This window comes from Stigmatopora argus, chromosome 20 (assembly GCF_051989625.1).
Source record: "Stigmatopora argus isolate UIUO_Sarg chromosome 20, RoL_Sarg_1.0, whole genome shotgun sequence".
NCBI lineage: Eukaryota > Metazoa > Chordata > Actinopteri > Syngnathiformes > Syngnathidae > Stigmatopora > Stigmatopora argus.
In genome coordinates this window covers 12,651,356-12,676,509 of record NC_135406.1, presented here as the reverse complement: position 1 = coordinate 12,676,509, position 25,154 = coordinate 12,651,356, and the positions used below count along the sequence as shown (strand labels likewise).

Sequence of the window (25,154 nt, the reverse complement as noted above, 5' to 3'; positions counted from 1 at the left end):
AACTGCTCACTATATAGTACTATAATCTGTAACAGCGAGTGGCGATGACGTCATATACAAGCGGCGAAGATTTTGCCTTCAGACGGGAAAAACATAAAAAAGAGAAAGGAAAAAAAGAATAGAAATACGAAACATATTTTGGAAATGTGTGAATTATAAACCTTTTCTCCAATGGAAAAATGATAACCAACTGATCTTTTTTAGTCATTTCGTTTTAAAAACTCATACAATCAATACAACCAAGATAATAACGAAATTATTTAATTCATAAATGCCATTCGGGTATAAACTCTGTTAAAATATATAGAGACACAAGTCAAAGTTTTTGCCAGGTTTAACAGTATTAAAATGTAAATATACAAATGATACGAGTATCGGGATTATTGAATATACCACTTAGTTATACGTATTATCCCATTAATATTAAAACATTTTTTTCATATTTATAAGAAAAATACGTGAAGCCAAACAATACAGTGGTACCTCGTCATACGACCGCTCGTCATACAAAATGCTCGTCTTACGGGGGAAATTTCGATCGAATAATTCGCCCGTGATGCGGTCAAAATTTCGTGATGCGACCAAGCCAGGTGGCCATGGCATTTTTTTTGCATATCTTTCGTGTATAACAATATTTACGAGCACCGGATGAGTTATTCAGACCAGGAAACGCACAATGCGCATGCGCAGGGAAAAGAGGGCTTTCTGGGTAATGAAGTATACTCGTGCACAGAACGCCGACAGGCAATGGCACTCAGAATTAAACTTTGCCCACAATCAATACGTGGGTAAGCTCAGCTGCTGCATTTCCTGTTATTTTTATCTAATACAAGGAGTATTATATTACTTCTCGTTGGCTGCTCATAAGAACATCAGGGGCACTGGCTCGCAACAGCATCCCCGGTAGCAACTCTATCATAGGCGCCGTCCGAGGGGATGCGAACACAGATGCTACAATCTAAAAGGAGCCGCTAGCCAGCGCCCCCGAAGCTCCCATGAGCAGCGGTGCGATCGCTGATAAGAGACTGCTGCTCGTTGGCAAGTGGTCGTGCGTTATCCGATTGTGAGGACATTTGTGTGCATCATTTTCGGAATATTTTGAAGAGAATAGTACGACAGCAAACAGCCCATCGATAGCGAACGTGAGGGTGGAGTGTTTGTTCTGTTTACGAGTGTGTTGTGTGGAAAAAAAATCTAATTTGTCTTTTAATTTCAGTCACTTAACTAAACTGAAGTATTGAAGATGTATCTAGCATTATTAACTTCACGGATTCAACATCAGTCATCCATCTTAAAACTGTGCGACTTTATTTAGCTTAGCTTTGCTAGCTAGCTGCTATCAAAAAAACAAGCGTCTCCATCAACACGTCGTCAAAAAAGCCGAATTCAAGTGTGCGGAATGGCCGCCATAAAAACAACAACAACAAAGTTCCAGGAGGAACTTTTTGACGTAAAAGAGGACCTTACACGTCTCCGCCACCCAATTGAATGCAAATTAATGCAAGCAAAAGTTATTCTTCACAGACTAGAAGGTGGGCTCACTTTTGCTGAGCATTTGTTTACAGTACACGGCGTGATTTATATTTTCCGTGTCCAAATGTTATTCTATTGATGTTGCAATGTATGTGAGACTATTTAGGTATGTGTAAATTTTATTATCTCCCAATTCCATATTTAAAAGCCTACAGTTGGGAATACTACCCGTGAATTACAATTTTTTGCATGTGTGAAGACGTTGACTGCGTCTATTGGTCCAAAAATTCATGAAACAAAATAAACCCCCATCCACCCAGCCAAACCCCAATTTACAAATTTCTCAAATACACACTTCAATTTAAAAAAAGAAACGTCTGTCTTCTTTCATATTGTATCATAATAATAATAATCGGACATAGGCTTTGTCATCATCATTGACTCGACAAAAGCCTAATTGTCATCATACCCAGCTGCTTATGACGAAATTGGTAGTGTTTGTCCACAAGGTGCGCTTTCCCGGCAAAAGGCCCAAATAAGTGATAATTTCAGACTCGTTGGCATTCTGCCATGATGGATATATCGCATCACCCTCGAGCGCAACCAAATCCCGCCGACTGCAGAAAAAGTTTGCCTCGCAGATGCCAACAATGAAAAAAAAAACTGTCTCCTCACTCACCTTCAGTCAGCCAGTAGGAGGCAGATCACCGCCCAACGTCCCTCACCCCGAAGTTATTACACAGAAGGGATTGTGAGTCGTTCTACCACAAGTTCAGAGTCCTGATGGCTGTTGAAAAAACTGTCCTTAAGCCTATTTGTCCGTACTTTGTGAGGCCTGTAGCGTCTGCCAGAGGGCAGCAGCTGGAACAGATTGTGACCAGGGTGGTATGGGTCCCCAATGATGTTCCTGGCTCTGCTGAGGTATCAAGGGCTGGCAATGTCTCCCAGTGAGGGCAGAGAGCAGCCGACAATCTTCTGGGCAGTGTTAATCACTTTCTGCATGGCAATTTTGTCTGCTGCCATGCTTCCAGCGTACCACACTGTGATGCAGTATGCCAGGATGCTCTCCAAAGTAGTTTTATAGAAGGTTACCAGGCGCTTGGTGTCTTGGTGTCTCTTGGTGTTTAATCTAAAGTTCCCTTAATTTGTATGCCTTTAAAGCAATAGAAAGCAACGTCATTTGGTTGTCATCAATTGTTCAATGCTTATGCAGTCCTTAATATTCTAATAGTCATCAATATGACCCATGCCAAAGCAAATTGCCCCCACTCAGGACAAAACAGGGAATGTCTTCCGTGCACTGAAAACACTCCATGACTCTTCAGTCCTAGGGAAATTATGCCTATCCTAAATCAATTATTTTATCTAAACCAGCCAGGTACAATTTACCTAATTATGAATGACATTTCTGCATTGTTATTTTCATGTTTGATATCATTAACAACCAAATAATTCTTATTTCTTAAGATCTAATTCACAAATCACCCCATACGATGTTAATTTAAGATAAGAGCCATTTTCTGTAGCTCACTGTTACCACAATTAAAACCTACAATAATTAAATTAGAGAAAATAACCTTCTAATAATAATAATAATAATAATAATAATAATCGGACATAGGCCATGTCGTCATTACCACAACACAAAAAAAGCCTACTTGTCATCACACGCAGAAGCTGCGTGTGACGAAATTGATGGTGCTGCTCCATAAGCTACGTTTAGTCGGCAAAAGACCTAACTAAGTGTAAGTTACGGACTTGTAATTTGTCATTCCGCTGTTGTGGATACAGGTCGCTTACCTCGCGATTACATACAGGTCGCTTACCTCTCGATTTCCGCACACTGTCTGCCACTTACCTTCCTTCAAGTCAGCTAGGAGGCGGCAGATCACCAACCAAACATCTATTCATATGCCGCAGAAGGGAATGTGTGTATGTTAGCGCGAGTTTAGATGTCTGATGGATGTGGGGAAAAAGCTATCCTTAAGCCTATTTGTCCGAGCTTTGTGGGACCTATAGCGTCTGCCAGAGGGCAGCAGCTGGAACAGATTGTGACCAGGGTGGTAAGGGTCCCCTATGATGTGCTTGGCTCTGCTGAGGTAACACGGGCTGGCAATGTCTTCAAGTGAGGGCAGAGAGCAGCCGACAATCCTCTGGGCAGTGTTAATCACTTTCTGCATGGCCTTTTTGTCTGCCGCCGTGCTTCCAGCGTACCACACTGTGATGCCGTACGCCAGGATGCTCTCTACAGTGGTTCTATAGAAGGTTCTCAGAAGATTGGAGCCCAAGTTGTTCTTCCTGAGCACCCTGAGGAAATGGAGTCGTGTCTGAGCCTTCTTCACCACTGCCGTGGTGTTTGTAGACCATGAGAGCTTGTCCGTGACGTGGACCCCCAGGAATTTAAAGGACTGGACCCTGTCTACACATACTCCATTTATGAGGAGTGGGGCCAGATCTGTGCCGTGTTTGCGAAAGTCCAAGATTATTTCTTTAGTTTTCGTGGTGTTCAGTGTGAGATTGTTCACCGAGCACCACGAAGACAAATTGTTGACCTCATCTCTGTAAGCCGACTCATCCCCTCCTGAGATGAGTCCGACCACAGTGGTGTCGTCAGCGAATTTGATGATGGCGTTAGACTGGTGGGTGGGTGCACAGTCGTAGGTGTACAGGGAGTACAGAAGAGGACTCAGTACACAGCCTTGAGGGGAGCCAGTGCTTAGTGTAATGGAGGAAGAGAGGTGGGGACCAAGTCTAACAGTCTGTGGGCGGTTGGTCAAGAAGTCCTTTATCCAGCAGCAGATTGAAGAGGATAGTCCAAGGTGGGAGAGTTTGTTAGTCAGAATGTCCGGTTTTATGGTATTGAAGGCTGAGCTGTAGTCAATGAAGAGCATCCTCACGTAGTTCCCAGGGTGTTCCAGATGGCTCAGTGCTGTATGAAGAGCAATGGCAATAGCATCATCAGTGGACCTGTTTGCCCTGTAAGCAAACTGGTGAGGGTCAATTGAGGGAGAGATTGTATTCCTGATATGGCGGGCTACCAACTTTTCAAAGCACTTCATGATCACAGGCGTGAGGGCAACAGGCCTATAATCATTCATGCTGCCAATGGTTGGCTTTTTGGGGACAGGGATGATGGTGGCAGATTTCAGACAAGATGGAATGATGGATAGTTGCAGGGAACAATTGAAAATATTTGTGAAGACTCCAGCCAGCTGGTCAGCACAGGCTTTGAGCACCTTCCCAGGTACTCCGTCAGGGCCCGCAGCCTTCCTGGTGTTCACCGACCGCATTACCAGTCTGACTTCCTGTTCCCGGAACGTCAGTGTATTGCTGCAGGGTGGTGGTGGGGGTGTTGAGACTGGGCCTGATTTGTCAGTCTCAAAGCGGGCAAAGAAACGGTTCAAATTCTCCGCTAGTGAGGCATCTGCATTAACAGACATAGTATTGTTGTTGTAGTTGGTTATATGTCGTATTCCTTGCCACATCTTCTTTGGGTTATTTTCTGTGAAGTGCTCCTCAATTTTTTTGGTATATGCTGCCTTGGCCTTTTTAATGCCTCTTTTCAGCTCAGCTCTGGCAGCGCTATATTTTATCTTGTCCCCTGATCTAAAGGCGGAATTACGGCATTTGATGAGTGCCTGTGTCTCATTGGTCATCCAGGGTTTTTGGTTAGGAAAAACCCGTATTCGTTTATCTATAGTGACGTTGTCGATGCAGTTTTTTATGTAAGAAAGAACAGAGTCCGTGTAGTCCTGGAGGTTGTCGTGTACAAAAAGTTCCCAGTTGGTGCGGGAAAAGCAGTCTTGCAGCTGAGAGAGTGCGTTGTCGGGCCAAGTTTTTATTGTCTTTATTTGTGGCGTTGTTTGCCTCCGGAGTGGTGTGTAAGCGGGGGTGAGAGATAGGCAGAGGTGATCTGATCCAGCTAGGTGGGGTAGGGAAGTGGCTTTGTAAGCATGTTTGATGTTAGAATAGACATGGTCAAGAGTTTTGTCTCCTCTAGTATTACAATTTACGTATTGAATAAACTTAGGTAAAACAGTCTTTAAACACGCCTTGTTGAAATCACCAGCGACAATAAAAACTCCATCGGGGTGAGCAAGCTGTTGTTTGTTAACAGCCGCTAGCAGGAGGTTAAGTGCCGTGTTAACGTTAGCATTCGGAGGTATATAGACAGCCGTTGCTATGACGACGGTAAGCTCTCTTGGAAGATAATAGGGCCTACATCGTATTGCTAATAACTCTAAATCCGGGGAACAGTGAGTGTCAATAATTTTACTGTCGCAACACCATTCATTATGTACATACATGCACAGTCCACCGCCCTTGCTTTTTCCTGTTAATACTTTAGAACGGTCGTTGCGAAAAAGCGTTCGGCTAGCTAGCGATACCGCCGCGTCGGGGATATGCGGATGTAGCCACGTTTCGGAGATGATAATAATATTACAGTTTCTAACAAAGCTGTTGGTAGCAATACGAAGTTCCAACTCATCCATTTTGTGGGTGATGGATCGGGCGTTGGTCAAAAGGATACTTGGAAGCGGAGCTCGGTGTGGTTGTTGTTTGAGCTTAGCAGCAAGCCCCCCCCGGCAGCCTCGCTTCTGTTCTGTACCAGGCATTTCCTTAATTACAAATTTCAGTGTTTAATAAGGGACCCACAAATTGTCACCAATATGACATAATATTGTAAATTTTCTCATCTCTTTTTCTCTAACCAGCTAATCTCTAATGAAAAAGTATTTTGAACAAACCAACCATTCAAAAACAGTATTACTAAAATGTTATCCTCCAAAAGCTAGTTTTCTTTATCTAAGAGCCCTTCGAAATCAACAAATTGGTCAACAATGACTATCTTGCTCTATTCCCAATTTCGAAGCCAAACAAACCAATCTTTTACCAAACAGATTGTCTATCACCTTGAAAGACATTTTTGTTTAAAATCCGAAAAATGCGAAAGCAACCGCAGAACCCTGCATTTCCTGCAGACAATGTTTTGCTCTTATTCTGAAATGTTTAACGGTCTTCACGGAAGGGGTCCAAAAAATTGTTTCTTTGCTAGCTGCTAGCTAGGCTAAGCTAAAACAGGTTTTAATTATAAATAGTTATGGAACGAGCGACACTGGTGCGTCTATAGCGTGCCGATAGCGCAAGAGAGAAAGCCCGTATTTGGGCGTGTATTGCTTTAAGGAAGAACCACGTGACCGATACAGGAAATGTATCGTTTGGCCAAAGTGTTTCGTATACAGAAGCAAACCGTGACCGGACGAGTCGCTTCGCCGACGGACAGTTCTCCGAACGGACGTTTCGCCGAAACGGGATTCGCGCGCTCGCCCCGCCCGCGGATCGTGTGTGTACATGTTTTTCAACTTCGGCCCGCGGGCCATATACGGCCCGTTACAGATAACATTCATTTAGGAACAACAAGGGGATTTATTCACGGCCAAACACACGCAGAACAGTAGGTGACAGAAGAAATTGAAATTTACACCAGCATAGAAAACGTTGAGATTAATCTTTGAATTAAGGTTCTCAGCAAATCAATTTGAATATATATTTCCTAAAATAATGGGAAATTATTTAAGAACAGTACGTGACAGAAGAAATAGAAACGTCGAGATTAATCTTTGAATTAAGGTTCTCACCAAATCATTTTGAATATACATATATTTCCTAAAATAATGGGAAATTATTTAAAATTAAAATATTGTTCTTATTGGCACACATCACTAGAACTAAAAGTGAGATGCTATTTGACCGGTCTTTTCTCTAACACAGGGGTAGGGAACCTATGGCTCGGGAGCCACATGTGGCTCTTTTGATGGTTGCATATGGCTCCGAGCTAAAATATGGAAACCGGTGGTGAGAGAGCCAAGTCCCGAACGCACCAATAGGAACGTCACGTCATTGACATGTTTTTTTCATTAGAGTCTTCTGCATCTATTCTCTCATTGATACTCTGATATTCATTGATTAGCAACAGCGTAAAAATGTTATGAAAATAATTCAAAGACTTTTTGTATTTTAGAAGTGGTAAAATGACTAAATAATTGGCACATTTTCATGTATGTTGACTTATAAATTGTGAGTATGGCTCTCAATGAATAACATTTGAAAATAGGAATTGTTTATGGCTCTCTCTTTCAAAAAGGTTCCCGACCCCTGCTCTAACATATCATAAATTTAATCCAACGTATATTAATTGCAATTTCTTGTAAACTGTGTGTGTGAAAAAATTAAAGTGTTTAATTTATTATTTTATTAAACAAATAAATTGGGGATGTTTCTCATTGTGTTTTTTTTTCTCAGTGTCAGGCCCGTAGCTCCAAGCAAAAGAGTGTGAATGTGTACATATATAAGAATATTGAATAAAACATATAAAACATTGGCAGCATATTGTAGTACGTACTTGTATTTAGAAATATGTCCAGCGGGGGCAGTACATTTTGGCTCGGTTTTTGGGAACGGCCCGAAGAAGGTCGCATTTTAAAGAAGAAGAGTGGAATACGTTGACCTTTTTGGAGACCACAGACAACAAGTCATTTTAACAGGTAACAAGTAATTTTAAGATATAATAGATGTAAAGATTCTTTCAGTAAATAGTCGGTTATAATTTGAAGATGCATATTTCATTTTTGAGTGCCTAGTTTAAGATAGTATTTCAACGTGTTTGTGCTCATAACTGCTCTATATGTCACGGGAAGAGTATTCAGGAATATTTTTATTAAGCAGCAGCACCATATTTGAACTTTGTAAGACATGCATTTGTCAATGTTTAATCGAGATTGAAACCTTTGATGTATTTTAAGAGAAAAATCCTTTACATTTTTGTAGGTGCTAACATTTTCAGTAAACGAAACGAAGACTAGCACATTTTGAAATGACTAAAATATGAAAAAGTATTTTCGTTCAAAAGACGACGAGCCCAGCTAAAAACGCTGATAGTGGTCGTTGAATTCATGCTAAAAAAACAAGTCCTCTTTTTTCAAATGTACTCTTCTTTTTTTTAGGATCTAGTTCAGACTAGCACTAGGAGGTAACTACTTCCTAAATGTGGGGCCGACGGTACTCCCGACGGAATGATCCCAGCCGTGTTTGAGGAGCGACTGCAGGGAGTCGGTGCTTGGCTGGATGTCAACAGGGAGGGCATATATTCCTCCAAACCTTGGAGTCCAGATGAATAAAAATAAAAGATATTTCCCCATCAGTTTCTTTGCACTGTGGAGTCATTTCTTGCAGCCGTGACGTGAGAACAAATGAAGACAAAGTAGTAGTTGTTTAATTGATAACTCTTTGGAGTTCGAGATACGCAGAAATATACCTGTTAAATATACCTGGAAGATGTGGGATAAGACAGGTGTGGATCTCGTCAAGTTGTGCAGGTTTGTTTTTTCTTTTGTGCATCAAATTGACAATCCTGTTACTTTACAGTGGAAGCCATCTCAAAATGTACTGCCCCCGCTGGATATATTTCGTACTACAATGTGCTGTCAATGTTTTATATTTTTTATTCAATATTCTTGTATATATACACATACACACTCTTTTGCTTGGAGCTACGTGCCTGTTCGGGGGGGGGGGGGGGCTTTATCCACGGCAACAATGCACTCGTAAACGAACAAATTTAAATTCACTTGGATAACTATATACAGACACTCAATGTTTGTAACTTCAAACAAAACTAAATTCTAAATTTGTTGTAATCTTTTTTACCTTACGTAGTTCTATGGGTTGACACCACCTGGCCACTCCACCGAAGTCTTCAAAACGAACGCATCAAGAGTTGTTTGTTTTTGTCTATCGCTATCGATAGGCTGTTTGCTGTTGTACTACGTATTCCCTTCAAAATATTTCGATAATGTCGCATACAAATGTCATCACAATAGGATAACGCACGACCACTTGCCAACGAGAATAGTCTTTAAAGAACGATCGCGGGAGCTTCTTTACTTAGAAAGAATAACAGGAAATACAATAGTTGAGCTTACCCACGTATTGATTGTGGGTAATGAAGTTTTATTCTGAGAAAGGTTGCCATTGCCTATGGGTGTTGTGTGCACGAGTATACTTCATTATCCAGAAAGCCCTCTTTTTGCCCGCGCGTTGTGCGTTTCCTGGTCGTATGAGAAACTCGTCTGATTTAATCGTTCCGTGCTCGTAGATATTGTTATACACGAAAGATATGCAAAAAAGACCTGGCTTGGTCGCATCACGAAATTTTGATCGCATGACGGGTGAATTATTCGATCGAAATTTCCCTCGTAAGACAAGAATTTTGTATGACGAGGTACCACTGTACAGTAATACCTTGAAATACGAGCTTAATGCGTTCCGGGACCAAGCTCATATGTCAATTTACTCGTATCTATAATCAATTTTTCCCTATAGAAATAAACACAATACAAATTTGTTCGTTTCAACCTCTGAAAAAACACCAAAAACAAGACATCTTAATTGAAAAACATTTTTAATGGTTGTAATTCACGATCTACTCATAGAGTAACAAATACCAGTGGTCATTGTTGGAATAATCATTATTATAAATGTGTTTGCAATGCTTACTTAGGAATAGAAAGCCTTATTATAAACATGCTTACTATATTAATCAATATATTTGCTTATAATAATAATAATAATAATAATCGGACATAGGCCCTGTTGTCATTATCACAACACAAAAGCCTACTTGTCATCACACGCAGAAACTGCGTGTGACGAAATTGATGGTGCTTCTCCATAAGCTACGTTTAATCGGCAAAAGACCTAATAAGTGTAAGTTACGGACTTGTAATTTGTCATTCCGCTGTTGAGGATACAGGTCGCTTACCTCGCGCTTACCTCTCACTGTCTTCCACTTACCTTTCCTCAGTCAGCTAGTAGGAGGCAGATCACCAACCAAACATCTGTTCATATACCGCAGAGGGGAATGTGTGTTGTGTTAGCGCGAGTTTAGATTCCTGATGGATGTGGGGAAAAAACTGTCCTTAAGCCTATTTGTCCGTGCTTTGTGGGACCTATAGCGTCTGCCAGAGGGCAGCAGCTGGAACAGATTGTGACCAGGGTGGTAAGGGTCCCCTATGATGTTCTTGGCTCTGCTGAGGTAACGAGGGCTGGCAATGTCTTCAAGTGAGGGCAGAGAGCAGCCGACAATCCTCTGGGCAGTGTTAATCACTTTCTGCATGGCCTTTTTGTCTGCCGCCGTGCTTCCAGCGTACCACACTGTGATGCCGTACGCCAGGATGCTCTCTACAGTGGTTCTATAGAAGGTTCTCAGAAGATTGGTGGCCAAGTTGTTCTTCCTAAGTACCCTGAGGAAATGGAGTCGTGTCTGAGCCTTCTTCACCACTGCCGTGGTGTTTGTAGACCATGAGAGCTTGTCCGTGACGTGGACCCCCAGGAATTTAAAGGACTGGACCCTGTCTACACATACTCCATTTATGAGGAGTGGGGCCAGATCTGTGTCGTGTTTGCGAAAGTCCAGGATGATTTCTTTAGTTTTCGTGGTGTTCAGTGTGAGATTGTTCACCGAGCACCACGAAGACAAATTGTTGACCTCATCTCTGTAAGCCGACTCATCCCCTCCTGAGATGAGTCCGACCACAGTGGTGTCGTCAGCGAATTTGATGATGGTGTTAGACTGGTGGGTGGGTGTACAGTCGTGGGTGTACAGGGAGTACAGAAGAGGACTCAGTACACAGCCTTGAGGGGAGCCAGTGCTTAGTGTAATGGAGGAAGAGAGGTGGGGACCAAGTCTAACAGTCTGTGGTCGGTTGGTCAAGAAGTCCTTTATCCAGCAGCAGATTGAAGAGGATAGTCCAAGGTGGGAGAGTTTGTCAGTCAGAATGTCCAGAATAGTTAGGAATAGTAATGCTCATCCTGAATGTGTAACAATATTAAACAATATATATATATATATATATATGTGTTGAACGCTGTGCTTTTATGTTAGAGTTATTGGCATTAATAAAAGCCATTTTAATGCATGCCTTGCTAAAGTAAGAACTGTGGTTCACATCGAGAGGACAGGGAATGGCCATGGGCAGGGAGAGGTCTCAAAACAATTGCTCTTGGGAACTGCGAACTGTTTTCGGCTTCGGAGGACTCACGAGAGGTGCTCTTGGGAACTGAAGACTGTTTTCGGCTTCGGAAGGAGGACTCACGACAGGTGCTCTTGGGAACTGAGGACTGTTTTCGGCTTCGGAAGATGGACTCACAACAAGCGCTCTTGGGAACCAAGGACTGTTTTGGGAAGCCCCTCTTCGCTGAAGGGTTCGCATCGAAACTTGCTTGGGAAGATTCGACAGGTCCTACGATTGTTTTGATAACTGTACAACATTGTTGTGAGAAGATTCGACAGGTCCTACAATTGTTTTGATAACTGTACAAAATTGTTGTGAGACTCTACGAATGTTTAGACTTCTGTGGGGTATGGCGTGAAAATCTTATGATTAAATTAGCGAAACGGACTTCGAGTTGTTAGAATGATCTTGGCCGGAGACGCGGATGGATGTATTCTCTCTTGCAAGAATTAAATGCAGATATGACTACAGATGCCTTTTTTATTGAAAGCTGAATACGGAAAAACCTAAGGATAAACCTACAATTGGATGAACCTAACATTTGGTCCTTCGAGCCGGATTCGAACCAGCGACCTCAGGATGTCTATGTTTTAAAAATAACATCTCCAAATTATAAAATATCAACCTTGGAGAAATGCTTTAAGTAGATGGGTTGACTAGAATGGGCAAAATTCGATAACATTGAAAGGGGGTGTAACTTAATGCAGAACAATGAGATAAAGTTTTTTACAAACGGTTAAAATACTAAAAGGGGGTGTGTGTGTGTTTCAATGTGTCACAACTTTTCCGTTATTGCATTATTGGCGAATAGATAGTTAATCACAGCCACTCGCATGGCAGTCTACATGCTGACTGACTGGGGTAAGGGGCGGTGGCAATTGAACAAATTTCTATTTTTAGATATGTGGCATGTGAATCTAATACATTAATTATCTAGTTTCTTCAGGCATCAATCTTGCGGTTCGAGGATCTACTAATGCGGAGTGGATCCAGACCTTCCGGAGTGTGGAGTATTCCTGGTGTCCTCAAGAATTCGTAGGTTTTCTCTGGGTACTCCAGTTTTACTCCAACAAACCAAAATTGTGGATGATTGGGGGAGCACTCAAAGCAAATTCCTTGATTATGAGTGCGAGCGTGGATGAGTGTCTGTCTTTTGTGTTTTAATTGGCTGGCCACCAAGATATATCAATATTCTAATATCAAGGTGGAATATTTCTGAAATCGCTGATAAGCCTTTCAAGGACGGCGGTGGCAGAGTAGGACAGAAACAAAAAGAAAAGAATTTCGCCAAATGAAATTTTTGATTTCTGCAATGGGAAATTTTGGGAACCTGGGGGACTAAACAAAAAAAAAAAAGGTCTTATCTAGGAGGGCTACCATTTTGAGTCATGGTAAATTTCATGCCTCAAAAAAGGGGGAGGTTATATATTCAATCTATATGCAGATATATGGCCAAAACACGGGCGATTCCCCCTTATGTCAAGCTACAAAAGCTACATATCCATTTCAAAGGATACACATGGATTTTATAGAGTATGTGTGGTACATAACAGTCCTAAAACAGATTGGGGAAACCTTGTTGCAGAAACTGGTCTAGATTGGCAAGCTTGGATGACACACGTGTGCGAAAAACCCATCAGGCCTTCGATAAAATTAACCCATACGGTGGGGGCATTACAAATCATAATTCAGACTGACAAATTAACTTGTGGATCCTTGTCTGACGTTTTTCCTAAAGTCCATGGGCAGGTGGAACCATGTCTATGGAGACGGTGGGAAGGTCGTCAGAGATGGAAACACCCGGATCCGCCATAGTAAAATTAAAATCTGAGATGACCAGAGAATTCATTTCTGCAACGGGGAGTTCCCAAACGGGAGGCGGTAAGAAATAATTGGTTATTGTTGATGGAAAATGCAGCTATTATAAATCAAACCTGTATCAAACCTGTATAACATGTATGGGGGGCCGACCTCTCTTAAGAGTAGTACCCGTGCAAATTACCCCTGATTGTGTAAAGGAGATAATGACAAAAGAAGATGTAAGCCCAAAATGTATGAAATGGAATAATGTCTACCCAGTTACAACGGCAGCAAAGGACAAGCCTAACTTTTCAACACATGTTGCGCGTTTAATCATTTTACCTGCTTAGTCCTCACAGGGCACGGTCCGGCACTGGGAGCGATAAATGTGACGTGGTGTGCCCACGTCCTAAAACAGACTGCACCCCTGATTCCACGTTCTGACCTATGGTGGTGGTGGGGTCAAAACAAATTATACGACTCCTGCCAAAATGACAGCAGGACTTTGTGCCTTGGTCTCACTGCTATTACCAGTGTCTGTTTTTCCATCTACAGTAGAGGAGATACAATTGGCTGCACAGAAATCCGGTATAATGGCGGGCCCCTCGCGACGGCGTCGCATGGAGAGAGGGTGATCCGACATACATTGATGCGATTGGCATCCACGGGGCGTACCAGATGAGTATAAGTTGGCTAATCAGATCGCTGCAGGTTGGGAGTATATTTTTCTTTTAATTACTCCAAACAAAAATGTTGATTGGATAAATTACCTGCATTATAATGTCCAAAAACTTGGAAATTATAATGAACAGGGATTTGTGGCGATAAAGGAACAACTGGCAGCCACTAGTCTGATGGCGTTCCAGGATCGTGCAGTGGTTGAAATGCTTCTTGAAGGAGCAGGGGGCGTATGCAACGTTTGAAAATGTTGCACTCAACAACACGCCCCCCACTGGGTCCCACACCAGGGCCAACGATGGCCTGCAGACCCTAAACCGCAAGATGAAAAAGCATCCTGGAGTAGAATAATGTCCGCTGACAGATTAGTGGCCTCACTAATAATGATTTGGCCTAATTATTAGCCCTTTTTGCTACGATTTTGACATTATGTGGGTGTTGTATTATTCCCTGCTTAAGATCTTTGATAAGCCGACTTATAACCACTGCGATTGCCCCTACAACTTCCAAATTGCATGAATTATATCCCCTACTGATGAAACGTGCTGACACTAACAGTGAATTCCAGGAGCATGGTAATTCTGAGGATGGATTGGACGAAAATGATCTTATTTTCTGCTTTTCAGACCTGCCGAACGAGTAGAGCCTAAGCGGGTAAAATTAAAACAGCCAACGGTGATATCCCTCTTCTTTTGAATTTGTCATAAAATGAATAACAAACATATAGTAAAAGGAGGGAATGTTAGAATTATTATGGAATATTCTATATGTGTTGTAAGCATTTTTCAATAAGTAGTAAGGTTATGAATCAAGTCATGGGAAGATGGACTTTTTTCCTGCACAGTCGACTCTTCAAGGGCGAAGAAAAAGAGGTCACGGCGTTACGGACACTTCTACCAAATGTTATGACGAAGACTCCAGCAGCAGATTTGAAAATACTGCTTTGTTTACATTAAACTGCTTTGCTTTGTTTACCTTATAAAGAAATTATTATGCTTACTGGTGCAAATAATAATGCCGTTGTTTTGCTTATTGTGCAAATTCTTACGCAGGTGTTCCGATAAAAACAGATTGTTGTGACAGTGTTTTTATAACCTTCATGATGTTATTCGGTTGAGCTTATACAATTGTTCAAAACAGTTGAGACAGTTGTTTTTGCGTATGCAATTGTTTAAATCAGATTACCTTTGAATGTTTTGGTTATGTGCCGCTAAATGGACCGAAGAGTATGCCGCTCGGCAGAATGCACTGTGGACTGAGACGACGTCACAAGGCATCTCCTTCGAAGTTGTAAGCAGAATTTGTTGAAAGATGTTTTTCCTTTTTTAATTAAATATTACTAATAATGATTTAAAAGGTTTGAATCATTATTCCAACAGTACATTTTCGTTGAAGAACTTCGTCTCTCGTGATTCCATTTGGCAAAACAGCAATGGTTCCTTGATAATTTGTCGATTTGTTCTGCGCTTGCGCATATTGCGTCGCCTCCTTTTGAGCCGCAACCTTCTTCATGGTGACTTATGTCGTAAATTCAAACCTACGAAAATATTTTTATTCAAACCATATGTACGACCATTTGAAGAATAATTATTTCCTATGTTCGACTCTCTTGTTTTTAATAAACCTAATGCCACCGAAAGAAGTGACGCTCGAGTTGCAGAAGTGACGCAATGTTCCGCGCATGCGCAACCCCAAAAGTCAAGGTTGCGTCCCCAGTCACAATCTTGTCGTGACCGTAGCGCGCCGAGTTTTTCCTCAATTTCCACCACTTAACTAAACCCACGCGTGGCCGATGTGTCTTGCTTAACTACTCTTCCGTCTTAAGTTTCAGTCAACATCATCTTTAAGGCGTCTAAAGCCTCGTTGAAGCTTTGCGGCCTACTTTAGTTTAGCCTGCTAGCATCTATCAAAGGTGCCTCCATCAGAATTCCCGTGTAGGAGTGTTCCACGAGGAACACTCGATCGTTTGCAAAATAATGCATGCAACAGTTGTTCTTCACAGACTAGAAGGTGGGTTCACTTTTAATATTTATATATTCTCTCAATGTGTTATAAAACGGGCTTTTTTGTGCGCTGCAATTGATTTATTTAAAAATTCTCAGGTCGACAGAAGGTACAAGCTTGATTTTAAGACAATAAAACAGTACAAACAAAATCATGCAGAATAAATCATGGGAAAAGTATAAATCATAACAACTATTTCCCATTTTCATACTGTAATGCAGGGGTCCCCAAACTTTTTCCTGTGAGGGCCACATAACTTTTCCCTTGGGAAAAGAAATGAATTTGCTCAAAATAAATAAGTAGTACAATGTCCTTATACTTTTGTCATATTATAAGATGAATCACTTTTTAAACCGATTTAACGGGTCATCTTTTTGGTAGTTCCAATAAAGCTCTCTTTTTGGTGAAAAATACTTTTGGGGTCTTTTTGTTGACAAAATCAGCCTTCCAAATTCAAAGGTGACACAAAAGAGAAGCGTTATTTGCCAAGATTTAAAACTAAGAGGAAAATGAATACATTAATTTGAACAGATGGACAAATTAATTTATAAAAGATTGTTTTCTTTCTACAGGTGTGAAAATACGGTAACTTCATGTCTGAAATTAATGGTAAATTGTTTTTATCTTTTTGATGTTGAAGGGGATTATTGGTAGATTTTTATTTTATGTGTAACTATTGGAAAAACATTGAGTAAGAAAGTTTTATAGGAGATGATAGACAAACTACAAAGAGAATGTAATGTTAAATGTTTGAAAAAAAATACTAGATTGGGGTATTATTCATTTCAAACTACTACACGATACACATTATTGACTGAATTTGGAGTTCTTGATTAGCATGCATTTTATGTGGCTTAATTGCTGTAAAGCAGGGGTCCCCAAACTTTTTCCTGTGAGGGCCACATAACTTTTCCCTTCTCTGATGGGGGGCCGGTGTCAGTTTGTAACAGAAAAAGTGTGACGATCGTAGGGGAGCTTAAAAAATGTATTGTTTTCCAGAAAGCCACACATAACCAAATAACCCTTTCCAGGTTCTTTACAGAAAAAGTCAGGAAACAAATAATAACAATATTAATAAAATAAATAATAACTAAATAACCCTCTGAGTTCTTCACAGAAAAAACAGGAAATAAATAACACTATTTATGAAATAAATAATATCTAAATAACTCTCTCTGGGTTCTTCATAGAAAAAAAGCCATGGAACATTAACTTTCTGTTGTGCCATGCACACTCTTCTCCCTTTGCCCTGATGAAGTTTATGCACGACACCACAACCTTCATTACAGAATCCCACGTCAAGATTTTGCAGCACAGTGCTTGCTGGTGAATTAGGCAGTGGACTCGTAGCGGGGCGGTGAGACCCCTTTTTTCCAACTCACGGTTCATGCGTCCTATTAAACCGCGAGTTTCGCCCACCATGCTAGGAGCCCCGTCAGTCGTGATGCTAGCCAGCTTTGACCAGTCCAGGTCCAACTTCTCCATGGTTTGGCACACTTTGTCAAAAATATCCTCTCCCGTTGTAGTCCCTTTGAGACTTTGGAGGGCTGCCAGATCCTCGCATATCTCAAAGTTTGTGCTAACTCCACGAATAAAAATGAGCAGTTGCGCTGTGTCTTGCACGTCCGTGCTTTCATCCAGTGCTAATGAAAAAAAGTCAAATTCTCTCGTCTTCTGCTGCAGCTGGGCATATACATTATTCCCGATTTCTTCAACGCGTCTGGTCATTGTACTCACCGACAGACTTACGGCATTAAATGCATCTTTCTTCTCGGGACAGACTTCCTCCACGACAACATCCATACATTTCTTAAAAAACTCTCCGTCAGTGAAAGGCTTACCGTTGCTTGCTATCAGTTTAGCAAGCCGAAAGCTGGCCCGAAAGGATGCCTGGTTCAGCTGAGCTTGGCGTAGAAATGTAATCTGCTGAGATAATAGTCCAACTTTTAGCTTTGAGAGTTTGTCTGCTCGTATTTGGCCTTGCACGCTATCGTACTTGTCTTTGTGACGGGATTCAAAGTGCCGGCGAAGATTGTATTCTTTGAATACTGCCACCGTCTCTTGACAGATGAGACAAACAGCCTTTTCTTTGCATTGAACAAAAAAATAATCGTTTGTCCACTGCAGGTTAAATACCCTGCATTCTGAATCAATTTTTCTCTTAACTAACATTTTCGCCATTATTCCGTTCTCAAACAGGTTCAGGTTGCACAGTTTTTATATGCTTGAATAGCATCGCAATAGCGATGGTACCAGGGCTCCGCCCTCACCTGCGATCGTCCAGATGTCTCGCTAACACTCTGCTCACGCATGCAACGGTGGAATGCCCGCATGCATCAAAGGCAAACACTCTCCCCGCGCGTGTCACCAAAGGAGCAATGCGAAGGCCCGCTTCACTGGGATGATTTGTGGGCTCAGCAGGGGTGCAATGAACCAAACACAAGATTAAAACGTCCCAGTCTTCAAGGCCAAATAGGAAAATAAATCCGATAGCGTCTCTGGTATTGTTCAGAGGGCCGGTCCAAATGTGCCGGCGGGCTGCATCCCCAATTTAAAAAAAAAAAAAAACGATAGCGTCTCTGGTATTGTTCAGAGGGCCGGTCCAAATGTGCCGGCGGGCCGGATCCGGCCCGCGGGCCGTAGTTTGGTGACCCCTGCTGTAATGCATATAAAAATATGAAATCATAAAAAGGAAATATATATATTTCAAAATTATTGATTTAGAAAAATAAATCGATAAAACTGAATGTTGGCTCCTTTTCCATTTTTTTTAATGTCAACAAAAAAGAATAGCTGTCATTTTTCCTTTTTAATTAAAAATGATTAAAATTTATATTTGATGCTTCACCCTTTTCTAAAAGGATTCCAAATAAATTAAAATCTCAAGAATACAAGCGAATATCTGCAAAGAAGAGGCTCAAAAAAGATTTGGAAAAACTTCAAGGGCCTGTGAGGTTACTTTACTGACCAATAGTCCTTTTTTTAGTGAAATACACTTCAAAAAAACGTTTAAACCCCTTTGGCTATTGATGAGAATACTACAGTAGTCCTATGTTGACAACATCACAAATGTATGGCATCCTCTTCTGTTTAGCTTCGTTACTGTAGCGACCAGCATATTAGTCATTTCTTTCCAGCCTAACCACTGCAAATATAAGACTTAATTACAAGTCTAACATAAAGAACCTCTAGATAGAATAATAGACAGTTTATAAAATATATAATTTATCTTGGGGTCTTTGCAGGTTTCAGAAAATATCTTGGTCCTGATGGGAAGGTGTCAGAGTTTTCTGGTGCCAAAGAGGATGTTGAGCCCCCTCAAATCGAAGAGGAGGAGCCAGAGTTCCCTCAAGACAGAGAGAGAGAAGAGCAACTTAAAATAAAAAAAAGGAGGAAGAAGATGTCACCTGGTCAACTGGTGCGTCCTTGAAGAGAGAAGATGATCTTGGCGTGGCCAGCGGAGGGGCGGAGCCTGCAAACACTTTAACATGGTCCCAAATTAAAGAGCAAAAGAGAGAAGAGCAACTTTCAATCAAAACGGAGGAGCAGCAAGATGTCACTTGGTCAACTGGTGAGCGTTTCAACAGTGAAGTTGATCTAGGCGTGGCCGGCAGAGGGGCGGAGCCACTGCACGGCAGCGACTCAACAAAAGGATGGCAAGAAGAAGCTTTTATTGCTCCTCCATCAGATAGTGACGACTTGCTTTATGATAATGATGACGATGAAGGTCTTACGAAAAATCCCAGTGGCGGCAAACTCTGCAAATGTTCTCAGTGTGGGAAAACCTTTGGTAAAATGTTTACTTTGAAAAGACATATGGCAACCCACATTGGGCAGAAACCGTTTTCGTGCTCCGTTTGTGGTAAAACATTCACACAGAAAGCAAACTTATAAAGCCACACAAGAACCCACACTGGTGGAAAACCATTTTCCTGCTCAATTTGTGGTCATGCTTTCTTTCAAAAGCAGGACTTAATCATCCACACAAGGACCCACACTGGTGAAAAACCGTTTTCGTGCTCGATTTGTGGTAAATCTTTCTCTCTCAAGCACAAGTTCAAACTCCACACAAGAACCCACACTGGTGAAAAACCATTTTCGTGCTCAATTTGTGGTCAGACATTCACATGGAAGAAAAGCTTAATTAGTCACACAAGACCCCACACTGGCAAAAAAACATTTTCGTGCTCATTTTGTGGTCAAGCCTTTTCTCAAAAGCAAAATTTAAGAACCCACATGAGAATCCACAAAGGCGAGAACTCTTTTTCCTTGCGCAGTTAACAACTTGACCAGAACTGACTTTGGGTTCATTTTGTAGTTCTATTACACTTTTATATTTATCCAAACGGATTTGATTGGCATGTAACTAAACTTATCTGGCAATTGATATGTAACTGCCACATTTTAGTTTCACTGTATTTTTTTATGTATTTTAATGTCAGTTTCACCATACCTCCTGTAGTGGCGCTTGAGCGAGCGTACGTTTGCTAAATGGGAAGATAAGTGCAGCAGAAGAAGCGCTCTCGGTAAGAGAAAGGCAGCACGAGACAAGCTCAGCCAGAAAGTTGCAAGCTAAAGTAATATAAAGAGAAATAAAGAATAAAACCCAGGCTAATTCCTCTTGGTACTCAGCCAACGAGGTGTTTTGTCAATTTTTGTGTATTTCTTTTATTTCACAAATTGTCTATTTTTTTAAGCTAATTTTCGTTTTTGTGTGTTATTAGTAATCTAGGTGTTATTTGTAAATCTGCCAATATGCATTCAATAAATTCATCAGTTTGAGAAAGACACTTAGTACTCACAAGTAAGTACTCAATATTGCAGAAATGTATACCAAAACATGACTTTGAGTCACATATTAAGGCCCGTTTTGGAAATTGTTTAGTAAGTCTCCTGGGTTATAGACGCTGGAGCAATTTTTCTTTTTCCAGTATGATTTATTTAGTTCAAATTTCCATTTTCAGTACTCATGATTGACAGTGACACATTGCAGTTGTTTTTCCCAATTGTTAAAACAGAAAATCTGAATACATAACAGGTACGCTAGCGGATAGCAAAACATAGGTACGCTAGCAGCTAGCATAACATACGCTAGTGGCTAGCATAACATATGCTAGCGGCTAGCTTAATATACGCTAGCGGCTAGCTTAACGGGTACGCTAGTGGCTAGCAAAACATAGGTACGCTAGAGGCTAGCATAACATAGGTACACTAGCGAATAGCATAACATAGGCATGCTAGCGGATAGCATAACATAGGTACTCTAGCGGATAGCATAACATACGCTAACAGCTAGCATAACATATGTATGCTAGCAGATAGCATAACATACGCTAGTGGCTAGCATAACAGGTACGCTAGCGGATAGCAAAACATAGGTACGCTAGCGGCTAGCATAAATACGCTAGTGGCTAGCATAACATACGCTAGCGGCTAGCTTAACAGGTACGCTAGCGGCTAGCAAAACAGGTACGCTAGAGGCTAGCATAACATAGGTACTTTAGCGAATAGCATAACATAGGCACGCTAGCGGATAGCATAACATAGGTACGCTAGCGGATAGCATAACATACACTAGCGGCTAGCATAACATACACTAGCGGCTAGCATAACATACGCTAGCGGCTAGCATAACATACACAAGCCTAGTGTCATGCTAGTGCCTTATCGGATGATGCGTCCAATGTATTGACAAAAAACTGAAACTATACCCTCAAATGAGACTGCACCCTATCACAAGGTGCATTTTATAGTTGTGAAAATACAGTATTTGGGATTTATTCATCAACACTGCTTTGTCTACAAACCTCCTGGGACTTCTTCTATGAAGATCTTGATGAAAGAGTCCTCGCTGAGGGAGCACAGATACTGGACGATGTTCCGGTGCTTCAGTTGCTTGTGCAGGCAGATTTCCTCGTGGAGCGGCTGGGAATAACTGTCCACAGAGTGTTTGTTAGTGGCTGTCAAGTGGAGGGACAAACAATCCACTCACGTGCTGTCCTTTTCTGGAATCTTCTTGATGGCTGCTAACGTCCCTGCCGGCATACACCACCCCCTACGTGCCTTTCCCGAGGACCACTTTGTCGCTGTGTTCATTGGTCTCATACACGTAGTGGGAAGGGAAATGCGATAAATTATTCTGGATGGCAATTTAAGATTGAATTGTATCTTTATGGTTATAGAACTATACTTCCATTTGTAAAAGTTATATTCAATTGTGAAAAAAAGTGTTGTCATCAGGTTATGCACTTTTTGTTTAGCGTCTTGGGCAAGTAATTACTCTCAAGAAGGGTTCTATGTCACTTGTGGTTAGCTTAGCTTTTAGCATAAAGTTAAAAAAATATCCATGAAAGAGTGAAAAATGTGACCACAATCCTAAACTATAAATATTTTGTGATGTGTTATTATATTCTAATATTGATAGAACATACCACAACTGTGTCTAAACTCATACTCGCGCATGCTAGCAATTAGCATGAAAAGCTAAGGTTCAGATAATTAACCCACTAGCATTAGCAAGGTAGCTCAGTCAACTTACCAGACAGATAGACAACTCTGTTACAGCATTTTGTTGATTCTATTTTAAGAGTTTTTACATCTTTATTTGGAGATTTTTGCACTTGTGACGATTATTAAGAGTGATCCTATTATCATTTTCTACAGGCTTCCTCATTGGAGGCTAAGCAAAGTTGAGAAACACTGTTCTGCCCGCTTGAGTATGAAGACAAATTTAATTTCACAACAATTTGGGAAGGACAGAAATGTGGTGGGAACAAACCTCAAGTATTCCCTCACTGAGATGATTCACATCCTGGGTGGCGTCTTCTGCCTTGTGGAGCTGAGAATTTATCAGATCACAGAAACTGAGGAAACATCAAGACAAGATATTATGTTATATTTAGGCAAAAGAAGTTGTATTAGGCAATTTCAACTATCACAGAGAGGTCATGGCCCATGTGGGGGTTGAACCCACGACCTTGGTGTTATTAGCACCACACTCTGACCAACTGAGCTAACTGGCCTCGTGTCTGAAAATCCAGATTTTTGCCTGATGACGCAAAGGCAACACGTCAGATAGCTAAACAGTTGTGTTACGGCAAAAGCAGCTGTAGTAGGCAATTTCAAATGGTGCAGAGAGGTCGTGGCCCGTACAGGGGTCGAACCCGCGACATTGCCGTCATTAGTACCATGCTCTGACCGACTGAGCTAACTGACCATGTGCCATAAAATCCAGATTTTTGCGTGATGAGACAAATGCAACACGTCAGCTAGCTAAACAATTATGTTACGGCAAACGAAGTTGTAGTCGGCAATTTCAAAAGACTACGGAGAGGTGATGGCCCGTACGGGGGTCGAACCCACGACATTGGCGCGATTAGCACCACGCTCTGACCAACCGAGCTAACCAGCCATGAAAAAGCCATTTTTTTGCGTGATGACGCAAATGCAACACTTCAGCTAGCTAAACACTTATGTTACGGCAAAAGAAGTTGGAATAGGCAATTGCAAATGACTACGGAGAGGTCATGGCCCATATGGAGGTCAAATCCACGACCTTGGCATTATTAGCACCTCGCTCTGACCAACTGAGCTAACCAGCTATGTGCAAAGTGGCCATGATTTTTATGTGATGCCCGCAAGTGCAAATATCAGATAGCTAAACTGTTATGTTACGGCAAAATAAATCATTTTAGGCAATTTTAACTTACTCTAGAGCAAGGGTGTCAAACCTGGGTTGGTTCGCGGGCCACATTAACATCAACGCCATTTCATGTGGGCCGGACCATTTTAGATCTAATATCTAGATTTTTTTTAATTGTTCTAAATTGGATTAAAAGAACTGGCTCAAAAGCCCTAAACAGTCAGTTTTTATAGATCTAAAGCAATGTTTGTTTGAGCTTTTTTTCTTAGTATTGGAAAATGTCTTTTAATCATGTTTTTTATTTAAAGTGGAAACAAAGTATTTTTTTAATTGGAAAACTAAAAACACAAAAGAACAAAATTGGATTAAAAAATTGCATTGGTTGATTTTAAAAAGGGGAAAATCAGGAAATGTAATGTACATCTATAATCATTTGAATGTGATCCTAAAACAGAAAGTCGGCACTCATGATTTACTTTCCCGGGCCGCACAAAATGATGCAGCAGGCCAGATTTGGCCCCCGGGCCACCACTTTGACACCCATGCTCTAGAAAGGTCTTGCCCGTTTGGGGATCGAACCCATGACTTAAACATTTTAAGCACCACGCTGTGACTAACTGAACTAAACAGCAATGTGCTGGGTTTGGCTCAGGTGCGACTGGCGGGGGAGTCGACACGGAGATGAGAGAGGCTCCGCCCCTCTGCCGGCCACGCCTAGATCAACTTCACTGTTGAAACGCTCGGCAGTTGACCAAGTGACATCTTGCTGCTCCTCCATTTTGATTGAAAGTTGCTCTTCTCTCTTTTGCTCTTTAATTTGGGGCCATGTTAAAGTGTTTGCAGGCTCCGCCCCTCCGCTGGCCACGCCAAGATCATCTTCTCTATTCAAGGACGCACCAGTTGACCAGGTGACATCTTCTTCCTCCCTTTTTTTATTTTAAGTTGCTATTCTCTCTCTCTGTTTTGAGGGAACTCTGGCTCCTCCTCTTCGATTTGAGGGGGCTCAACATCCTCTTTGGCACCAGAAAACTCTGACACCTTCCCATCAGGACCAAGTTATTTTCTGAAACCTGCAAAGACCCCAAGATAAATTATATATTTTATAAACTGTCTATTATTCTATCTAGAGGTTCTTTATGTTAGACTGGTAAATAAGTCTTATACTTATATTTGCAGTGGTTAGGCTGGAAAGAAAGGACTAATATGCTGGTCGCTACAGTAACGAAGCTAAACAGAAGAGGATGCCATACATTTGTGATGTTGTCAACATAGCACTACTGTAGTATTCTCATCAATAGCCAAAGGGGTTTAAACGTTTTTTTGAAGTGTATTTCACTAAAAAAGGACTATTGGTCAGTAAAGTAACCTCACAGGCCCTTGAAGTTTTTCCAAATCTTTTTTGAGCCTCTTCTTTGCAGATATTCTCTTGTATTTTTGAGATTTTAATTTATTTGGAATCCTTTTAGAAAAGAGTGAAGCATCAA

At 41.3% G+C, this 25,154-nt stretch overlaps 1 long non-coding RNA gene and 1 other non-coding gene across 2 annotated transcripts; one reads left to right on the top strand and one right to left on the bottom strand.

Moving 5' to 3' along the window:
- Positions 1-7,882: 7,882 nt before the first annotated feature.
- On the top strand, positions 7,883-8,674 carry LOC144065667 (uncharacterized). Its single transcript, XR_013297249.1, has 2 exons — positions 7,883-8,018; positions 8,478-8,674. It is a non-coding gene; the product is annotated as an uncharacterized LOC144065667 (long non-coding RNA).
- A 14,302-nt stretch (positions 8,675-22,976) lies between these two features.
- trnai-aau (transfer RNA isoleucine (anticodon AAU)) lies at positions 22,977-23,050 on the bottom strand. The gene has a single exon. It is a non-coding gene; the product is annotated as a tRNA-Ile (tRNA).
- Positions 23,051-25,154: the final 2,104 nt, after the last annotated feature.